Source organism: Hypomesus nipponensis, chromosome 1 (assembly GCF_054491055.1).
Source record: "Hypomesus nipponensis isolate SF chromosome 1, ASM5449105v1, whole genome shotgun sequence".
Lineage (NCBI taxonomy): Eukaryota > Metazoa > Chordata > Actinopteri > Osmeriformes > Osmeridae > Hypomesus > Hypomesus nipponensis.
In genome coordinates, this window is record NC_140361.1 from 6,756,284 (window position 1) to 6,765,000 (window position 8,717).

General features: G+C 42.5%; 1 long non-coding RNA gene across 1 annotated transcript in view; it reads right to left on the minus strand.

The window, feature by feature from the left end:
- The window catches only part of LOC146302216 (uncharacterized), a 44,978-nt gene that overhangs the window by 22,758 nt on the left and 13,503 nt on the right, over positions 1-8,717 (minus strand). The gene's annotated exons all lie outside the window — the stretch shown is intronic.

The window sequence follows — 8,717 nt, forward strand, 5'->3', positions numbered from 1 at the left end:
AGTTGTCTCAAACACACTTTGCAATTCAGTGTATAAGCATAAAAATCCCTTAAAACAGAGCAATTTAGACTTAAGATTAAGTATCTACACTGTTTTGGTTAATTTGTTAAGTACATGCACTGCACGTAGCTTGTTACAGACTTGGGATCTGGGCACCTTATTGCTACGTGTGTGCAATACAAACAGTGACCAATAGGGGGAGGCAGACAACTTGACTATAAACTCTTTGACCTAGTTTTAGTCTGGAACATTTTGTTCTAGTCTGTGCTCCCTCACATGAGGTCAGACCATAAAAGTAGGTCTGAAACTAAGCACTCAGGCGACTTGTCTGACTTTTTTTCAGTTTATTTTTTTTGCTGGCATTATGACTGTGTGAGAAAAGTTTTCTTCTTGATGTCGACATCGAGGATTCCAGGGCTTATTCCTTTAATCAGACCAGTGAAAAGATGTTCACACATTGAAGTTGCGAAAAACATTGTGTCATTATACATCTGCTGCATATTGTGCATTTTAATGCAATACAATTCTCACTTTTTGCTACCTATACTGGTACACCAATCATACAGTGTGGTCTGGTTGGAACTTGATCAGTGTGCGCTTCTGTCAACTCATGCATCTCAGAGATACCTTGAACTATTACAGAATTAAACCTTTATCAAATATGTTCATGCCTTAAGGGATTTGTGTTTTCTGCAAAACAATAAACTGTATGTTGTTTCAAGGAGCAGTGAACTGTGAGTGTGAGAGATCAAGTTACAAAGTGTGGAAGCACGTGTGCACACATGAATGTTTGTGTGTTTGTCTTTCTGTTTTTGTGTGTGTGACAGGGAGAGCTCGTGTGACAGTATGCTACGTGCGAGACACAGTCGGAGAAAAGAGAACATCTGTGGACAGACCGCTGCTTTGAGACGCAGGGGGGTGGTAGAGGTTGATTTGGAAACAGATTGTACAGTACACACACTCTTTCTATCGTTAACTGTGTTCTTGAGACATTGTACAACCGTCCGTACACAAACAGAGACACACACCTCACAGAAAGTTAATGATAAGAGGATTATAGTTGTGTAAAAACTTTTAATCGACTACTGCCACCCACAACAACTAGATCAGCGTGACATCATCGCTCTCACAATAGAGAACAGAGATGCCAAATCACACAGGCATGAACCTGTGTGAGGAGATGCTCTGATGCAACGATTCCATCAGACATTGCTTGCAACGTCAAAAAGGGCTTGATTCAGCTGCAGGATCTCCAGCAAGCTGTCGGCAGTCACGTTGCATGCCTGCTTGGTGAACTCAATGTACAGCGCTACTCAGGCCCCACTAAACCCATGAAAGACTGTTACTGGTCACCTCAAGAACCTCAAACCTTTTTGTTCCGTTCGTGTGTGTAATCTGTCCAATAATGTTTTGTTGGAGGAGGGGGGTACTGAGCTGTGTCGTGTTCATGTGATACTCAACTCACTTAAAATGCAAGTAAAAGACATTTTGAGAATTTGAGATTGTGTACAGACAAGGCCGTGTGTGCTTGTGTGTACTTCAGAGTGTGTGTTTTTGTGTGTTTGTATGGGCTTCTGAGAAGAATGAACCACAATTCAATAGTCATATAGTTATATAAACATTGTGTTCAAGCCATACAGGGCATCTGGATGGAGAGCCCTCTTTGCTCGCATTCAGCAGGAAGCCATATTTCATATTCCGCCTTGCTTGCTTCGTTGTTGCGTGCAGCGTTTCAAAGCGAAAGCAGTCACGTTCAGTACACACTGTCCTCACCCAGGTTTCATCTCAGAGAAGTGTCTCTCATTCTCGCCTACGCACGCACACACACACGCACACTGAACTCACCACCTCGAGCTAGTGAACGAATCAGCGTCACGCAAATTGTTGATAACCTGGTAAGTGACACAAATTTGGATGAAAGCCATTATGGAACTTCACGAGCAACTGTCCAGTTAGTCAAACAGTTCCTGCATTTACAACCAGTTTTGCTGATAAGATGCTCTAAAGAGTGGCCATAAAGTTTCCAACAAGAACATTCCATAGCTTATTTTTCTTTCCTCTTTTGGCAGAGCAGAGGCTCACAAAGCGTAACTGTTTAATTAATGGTCAATATCCATTGGATCCGACTACTGAACAATGTAAGAGTAGTACAGACCAGAATGGGAAGGTAAGACCAGAACAGACAGCAGTAAAATGCTTTGCCGTATTCTACTTGAGTGAGGAACATTGTTTAGTCAAGTTAAAATCAACTACCACTTTAAAAAGTCAAAGTCAAAACAACTCCCAAGTCTAAAGTCATGTGTGATGTGGACTACCATTACTGTTGTGTTCCGAGTCTTTCCTAATCCCCCACTATGAGAGCGACATTGAGGACCAAAATCATGTGCATATCAGGGGAAGTGCAATCACATGAGTCCTGTTTGAAATCCTGTCCTTATGTAAAAGAGAACATTTGAAACGTCCCCTTAAATGGCTTTGGACTGGAACTTCCATTACCTCAATAGTAAATGCACAAAATACTTGCTTTGGTACGACACGTGGCTCAGCCTCACTTCAAAGAATCCCTGCCAGAGAGAGAGAGAAAGAGAGAGGGAGTTTCTGCCTCTCAACTGTTCCTGGTCTTCTCAGACACAATAGCCACAGGGGAGTTCTGGGGAGCTGCAAAGAAAGGCTATGATCTCCAGTATCTACTAAGGGTATGATATTCTGACTCTGAAAGAACTTTAGAGAAAACATAAGTCCTACAGCTCTGGACTGGAGACTAGCAAAGGTGTACACCTAAGGCAGGACGTTTTCCCAACTGTTATCCTAAATAGATCTGTAATATCCAGGGGGAATCAAAGTAAAAACAATTGGTTACAGATTATGAAGTGGGTGGCCCTGTATTAAAGTCGGGTGGTACAGCTTCACCTTCAACACCTTCTTATGTGGATGAGCAAAACTCTACATGCAGTTCATGTTATACATCCATCATGGAAATGTTATAAGAAGTCCATCATGAATTTCAGTGCATCATTTGTGCCATTGAGGGGAAAAAAAGCAACAACAGCAATTGATCCCTATATCAAAAGACATGGTGTTCCAAGTAAAGGGGAAGTGTGTGTGTGTGTGTGTGTGTGTACCTTTGGAGCGTGTTTGCAGAGACTGTTTTCACAGACACCGAGCTCACACTCTACTAAGTACAAAGTCTGACAAAATAACTCTTGGCTGTGTGACAACCATGTTCTCCCAACATAATCCTCTCTTGGTAGAGAGGTTATGGTCTTGGTTATGGGTTTTTTCTTCAACTGATTCGGATGTGCTACAATTAACAACCTCAAGGCAGTAAACAAGAACAGGTAGTTCTCAGGTTTCCCAAGTCATTTGTATCTTATTACGGTTACAGTATCAGATTGTCTATAACACTCTAATACTCTACTGCGTGACCTTAAAGCATAAGGTCAGACATTTTTCCTGCATAGAGAAAGAGAGCGAGAGCGTGGGAGTGTTGTGTAGTGTCACTGTGAATGTTACAAAGTGTGTGTGTAGAACATCAACAATATGCATGACCAACAACGAGATCCAACATGATAGAGATGTCCTTGTTGTTGTTGCTGAGTCAACAAACCTGACAACAGAAAAGAAAACAACGAAATCATGTGACGTAGGAGAAACGGCACATTTAGGCACATTTGGAACCAGTTTCACCTCGAAATGTATTGGTTAGGTGCAAAGTATCGTGTTTACCAAGAATTTAGTGCTTTTTAGAGGAAAACACAGATAAACGTAATCTCAATTTGAGTTGCATCCCTATTGGGCAACGGAAAGTTTTCATGGAAACCCTTTATATCCCATAAATGTACTTGCGTAATGTCTCTCTGTCCAAACCACCTTCCATGAAAACAATGTTTTGCTCACACACACCCAGACATGCATCCTTCCTGGAGACTCCCACTCCATGCTGTCCAAGTCCTTCATGTGGACAAGGTGATCTACTACAAAGTGACCCTAATTGGCTGTTTCCACCTATAATGTTTCCTCAGACCATCCGATGTGTGTGTGCTTTACTCGTGTCCTCGTCTGCATACTGCAGTGGGCGCCTGCCTGCGAGACACGTACGCAGACGCACGATGACACAGACACGGTACTGTGTGTCTTGATGCCACTCAGACAGCCAGACAGAAAGCCAAACAGACAAAGGAGAAGATCTCAAACGGCCTGTGTGCCCGTACATTTGTACAAGGTCTGTGTTCCAGCAGCAGAGATGCAAATCAAGCTAGCAATGGTGGCACGCAAGCTGCCTGGGCACCATGCCAGTCACAGCCTGGGTGACACGGTGTGCAAGGGCGGGTGAGCTCCAGCCAGTTCCTCCCACCCAGCAGAGAGAAAGGGTGCGGTTTGTAGTACAAACAGTACACAAAAAAAGAAAAAAAAGAAGAGTTCACAATCTTGTTCCACATTGCACACATTTATTGCCATGGAATGTACTTCTGCTCTGGTGTCGAGAAAGCCTGGATTCACCTCAGGGTGCCCCGCTGCAGTATCCAGCCACAGCCTCAAGGGGGCTGACTGTGACTGGTTTCTAACATCTGAACAGGTGAACACCGGTCTGCCCACAGACTACCCTCTGTGTTTGTCATTATAACTACTGGCCCAATCCAAGTGTGTGTGTGTGAGTGAATGATTGGGGGAAATTCTACAGCTCAAGTAATGCCTGGCAATCCCTCACAACAACTACTCACTGAGCATCAAAACTGCCAGAAGCTTTTTACCTCACACACAAACAATTGCAGTTAATTTTTCAGTTCTCGCTGAGGCCATGCTGGTTTTTGGACCGTAATCGGCTAAATCTTTTAATTTGTTTTGGAATTTAGGGTTCTCTAAGGAGGTTCCTCTCATTGGCAGGGAGGACTCTTGTTTGGCCCTGATAGATGCCAGCTTGCTTCAAGGAAACAACCTAAATTGGTGAACACGGTTAATCTCCCAGCTTGGGCCAAGTGCATAGTACAGTCAAAGACCTTGGGAGTCTCCAGGATTTCACTTCATTTACTGGTTGTAACCTTATGACATGATCAGCTGGCATTACAAGCAATAACTGTTACCACTTAACAGACTAGCATTAGTGATTGTTGTGTTTCTGTAGTCCGAGGATAGAGGGATAAGATGTGTTTCTGGGAAAAGCAAGGAAACTCATACAGTCCCTGATACTGAGAAACATCTTTTCCCACTCACCAGTAAGATTAAGATAACAGTCAAAGGGTAGAGTGGATTTTGTCCTTTTACGTCGCAAGAGATTTGTCTGTTGTTTATTGCTTTCACACACTGCTAACCTGAACCTAAAATCGTTGAAATTGGGTTTGCTTTATCACAGTTTTTTAAATAATTGCTATAGCCTTGATTAGAGATATGTTACATCACATTAGCAACACCTGTTTATGGTTACAATAGTTTCACTTCTCCAGACACTCCAGAGTTCATATGCGTCTTGAAATATCTCTTGGTGGGGTCAAACCCAGCTTGCCTTTCTAACAGCTCTCTGCCCTCCTGAGAAGGATGTGAATTTGTTTTTACAAATGCTTTAAGACACAGGAAATGGCATCGCCCTTTAGTTGGGGTTGAGAGGATTTCACCAGTGTTCTTGTTTGCCCTCTGCGATAGAGGAAGTTGCGGTGCAGGGAGTAGGTTGCATCAATGTGTTTTGAGCGCAGAGTGGCCATGGGAAACCCAACTTGAAAGGAGGGTCACATGACTAACTTCTACATTTTGCCGAAGTATAAAAGCTGAGGAGTTATTATTACACCAGTGCAAACGTTTCTATCAATCATCCATCACACTAGTAGGACGAGGGGTTTGACAGAGGTGGGGGAAGAAGCAAATATGTGGAGTTTGGCTCTGAATGGTGACATTTATCTACTGTATTGATCTAGTGTCTATCTTATTGTGGGCCTATCAATTCATTAATGTTCATATAAATCCTAGTCTGTCTATTTCAAGTCACTTTCACTTCATTGAATAATAGATTCCAAGATTTAGTAGTTGGCGAAAAATGGTAAATGATGAACAGCAAAGATGTTAAGTGATCGTATAAATTGTTCTGTCATTGAATTAAGGATGTCAAAAGTCACAACATCTGTACCTTCTCATGTTTGGAGAGAAAACAAGGCCACCAGAGTAGGGTTTGTGTGTGCATGTGATGTATTTACATCAGAATGAGGACAGAATGTTCCTTGACCTTGTGGATAAAAACATGCATATAACCTCTTGACTCTGAAGAAGGATGTGGCTGCAAAAGATAAAGCCAAGCCTCTTTTCCTCCCAGAAGTGGAAGCTTGCATCAGAATGAGCATGTTCTCTCATTTTGCTTGTGCTTCATGATATAACTCATCACAGAAAAATACTCAACTATTCCTAAATTATATTTACAAGCTGCAAAATGTTCTACTTTGAGAGCTGCTTTGTTGTGTTCTGGAAGGCTGTTTTATCACAGTTTTGGTGTCAGTAAAGTAAGACTAGTAAAGGAAGCGGAAAAAGAAAGGGTATAATTTTCGAAAAAGTTAGCACTTAGTTCAAAACACACGGTTTATGTCCCGCTATTTTGGTGCTTCAATGCATGTAAAAACCAGAGTAGCTAAAAAGACACCCTCATCACCTAAAATTCAAGGGAACATATTATGTCCATTATATTTATTTAACAAGTATTGTATATCCAGAACCGCTCTGGAATCATGCTATATCAGACCTTGAATGCGCAACAGACAGTGCAGTGTACTAATATTCACGAGCACTAATGGACTTGATAAAGTTGCTTTTAGAAATTGACCCAGTGTGCAACGAATGCCCCTCTCTGGGTGCATACATGCTTACAAACAGTGCCCTGCGGTTCTAAAGTCAGAGACTGTTATTTCCTATGACTTAATTTTCCCTCCATGCCAGTAGGGATGTGGTGGGAGGTATTTGCATATGTGTGTGTGAGTGTGCGTGTGCATGGGTGTGTGCATTTTTGCGTGTGTGTCTCATTGCCCTTAGTTTAGCCCTGGAGAGGTTTGTCTCATCAACCCAGTTTCACCCCCTAGGCCACAGTAACCTGGGTGTCTCCTTGCTCTCACCTGTACAAGCCTTCTTAGTGGTTACCAATGCTGTTTCTCCTCCAGGGTGCAGACTTTTAATGGGGCATTTGTTTTCTCACCTGTCTGAGGTGTTATGCAACACGTTCTGTTCATGTTTCCACATCATAAGGACAAACAGGTTTAAGTCTTCTAGGATGTGATACATCAGGTAATTAACATACTTTTGTATAATCTAATTTATAGAAACAAGTTAATAATAAGGAAACACCAATCAGCATGTAACACCTGGAGACATTTTGTTTTGAGTCTAGACGAGAACCACCCATTTGCATTCAGATCTGCCTGCCTTCATAACACACATAGTCACAGCCATGGTTAACGTGTTTGCATATTCAGCACTTTTCACTTCAGCTTCTTCCCATGCACTCTAATATAATGTTAGAATGTTTTAATTGCAACAGCTAAGTTTCCTTACAGCCTCAGATTGTTCGTCTCCCAGGCCTGATTCATCTGAAGTAGGTCGTACTCCTCACAAAAAGCCCTGCAATTGGACAATTAGATTGTCTTGGTCTGCAGGATTGCTCAGAGAGCAGTTAAGACATTCCTGGTGCTGTCCTGGGGTACGTTTGGGGGTTTTGTCTGATCTGTTGGGGGAGGGGAAGGGTCAGATCATGTTTATGTTATATAGGATCACCTGCAGTCACCATGGAGAAAGATGAATATGTGACTTAACAGAGTGAACGGAATTATTCAAGTCTTTGTCGTTTTTATATATATATATATATATATATATATATATATATATATATATATATATATATATATATATATATATATATATATATATATATATATATATATATATATATATATATATATATATGTATATGTTCAACTGAACTCCATGTGCATATAATATACATCCTAGGATCTGTGATTGTGTCAAGTTCACCTACAAAGCCTTCCTCCATTGTTGCCCACCCCCCTCCCTACCGGGCCATGCTTCTCTACACGTGACCCCCCCTTCACTCCCACCAGACACACAAACTCTCCTCACACGACCCCCTCAGCACACGGTGTCCCCATGTGCTACCCCTCCACTCCCCTCACCCCACAGCTTGCTCAGTGCTATGCCCACCTTGGCTAAGCGCTTGTTTGGTAAATGTACCTCAGCAGGGTAGTAAGGGACGGGGGCATGGGGACAGTGGGGGGTGTACTTGGAGAACTACCCAGTCACTAAGCATTGCTTACGGATGACTGGTTTTGTTCCAGACACAGGGGCTAAACTGTGTCCTTTCGGACTCTAATCCCGAGTGGAGGGGTGTGTGTGGTGGGGCTGGGAATGGGGGGGGGGGGGAGTTAATAAAGGTTAACCCCAGGGGGAGAGTCTTTCTCAGTTCTCTTCCTGTGGTAAGAATTCTCTGGGGGCACCATGGACAAACAGGTAAAGTTTGCTACACACTCAAGCACTGGTTGTGTGGAGTGTTTGGAAGAGGTAATGTAATAGAAGGAGGTCTAACGATTAGGTCTGGGGATAGCTTGAGAGTGAAATGTCTTCCGCCCATTCACAAGCACATCACACACACACACACACACACACACACACACACACACACATCAGTGCATTTGTTTCTGTATTGCACCCCACAGAGAAGTGTTCTCCAATTCCAG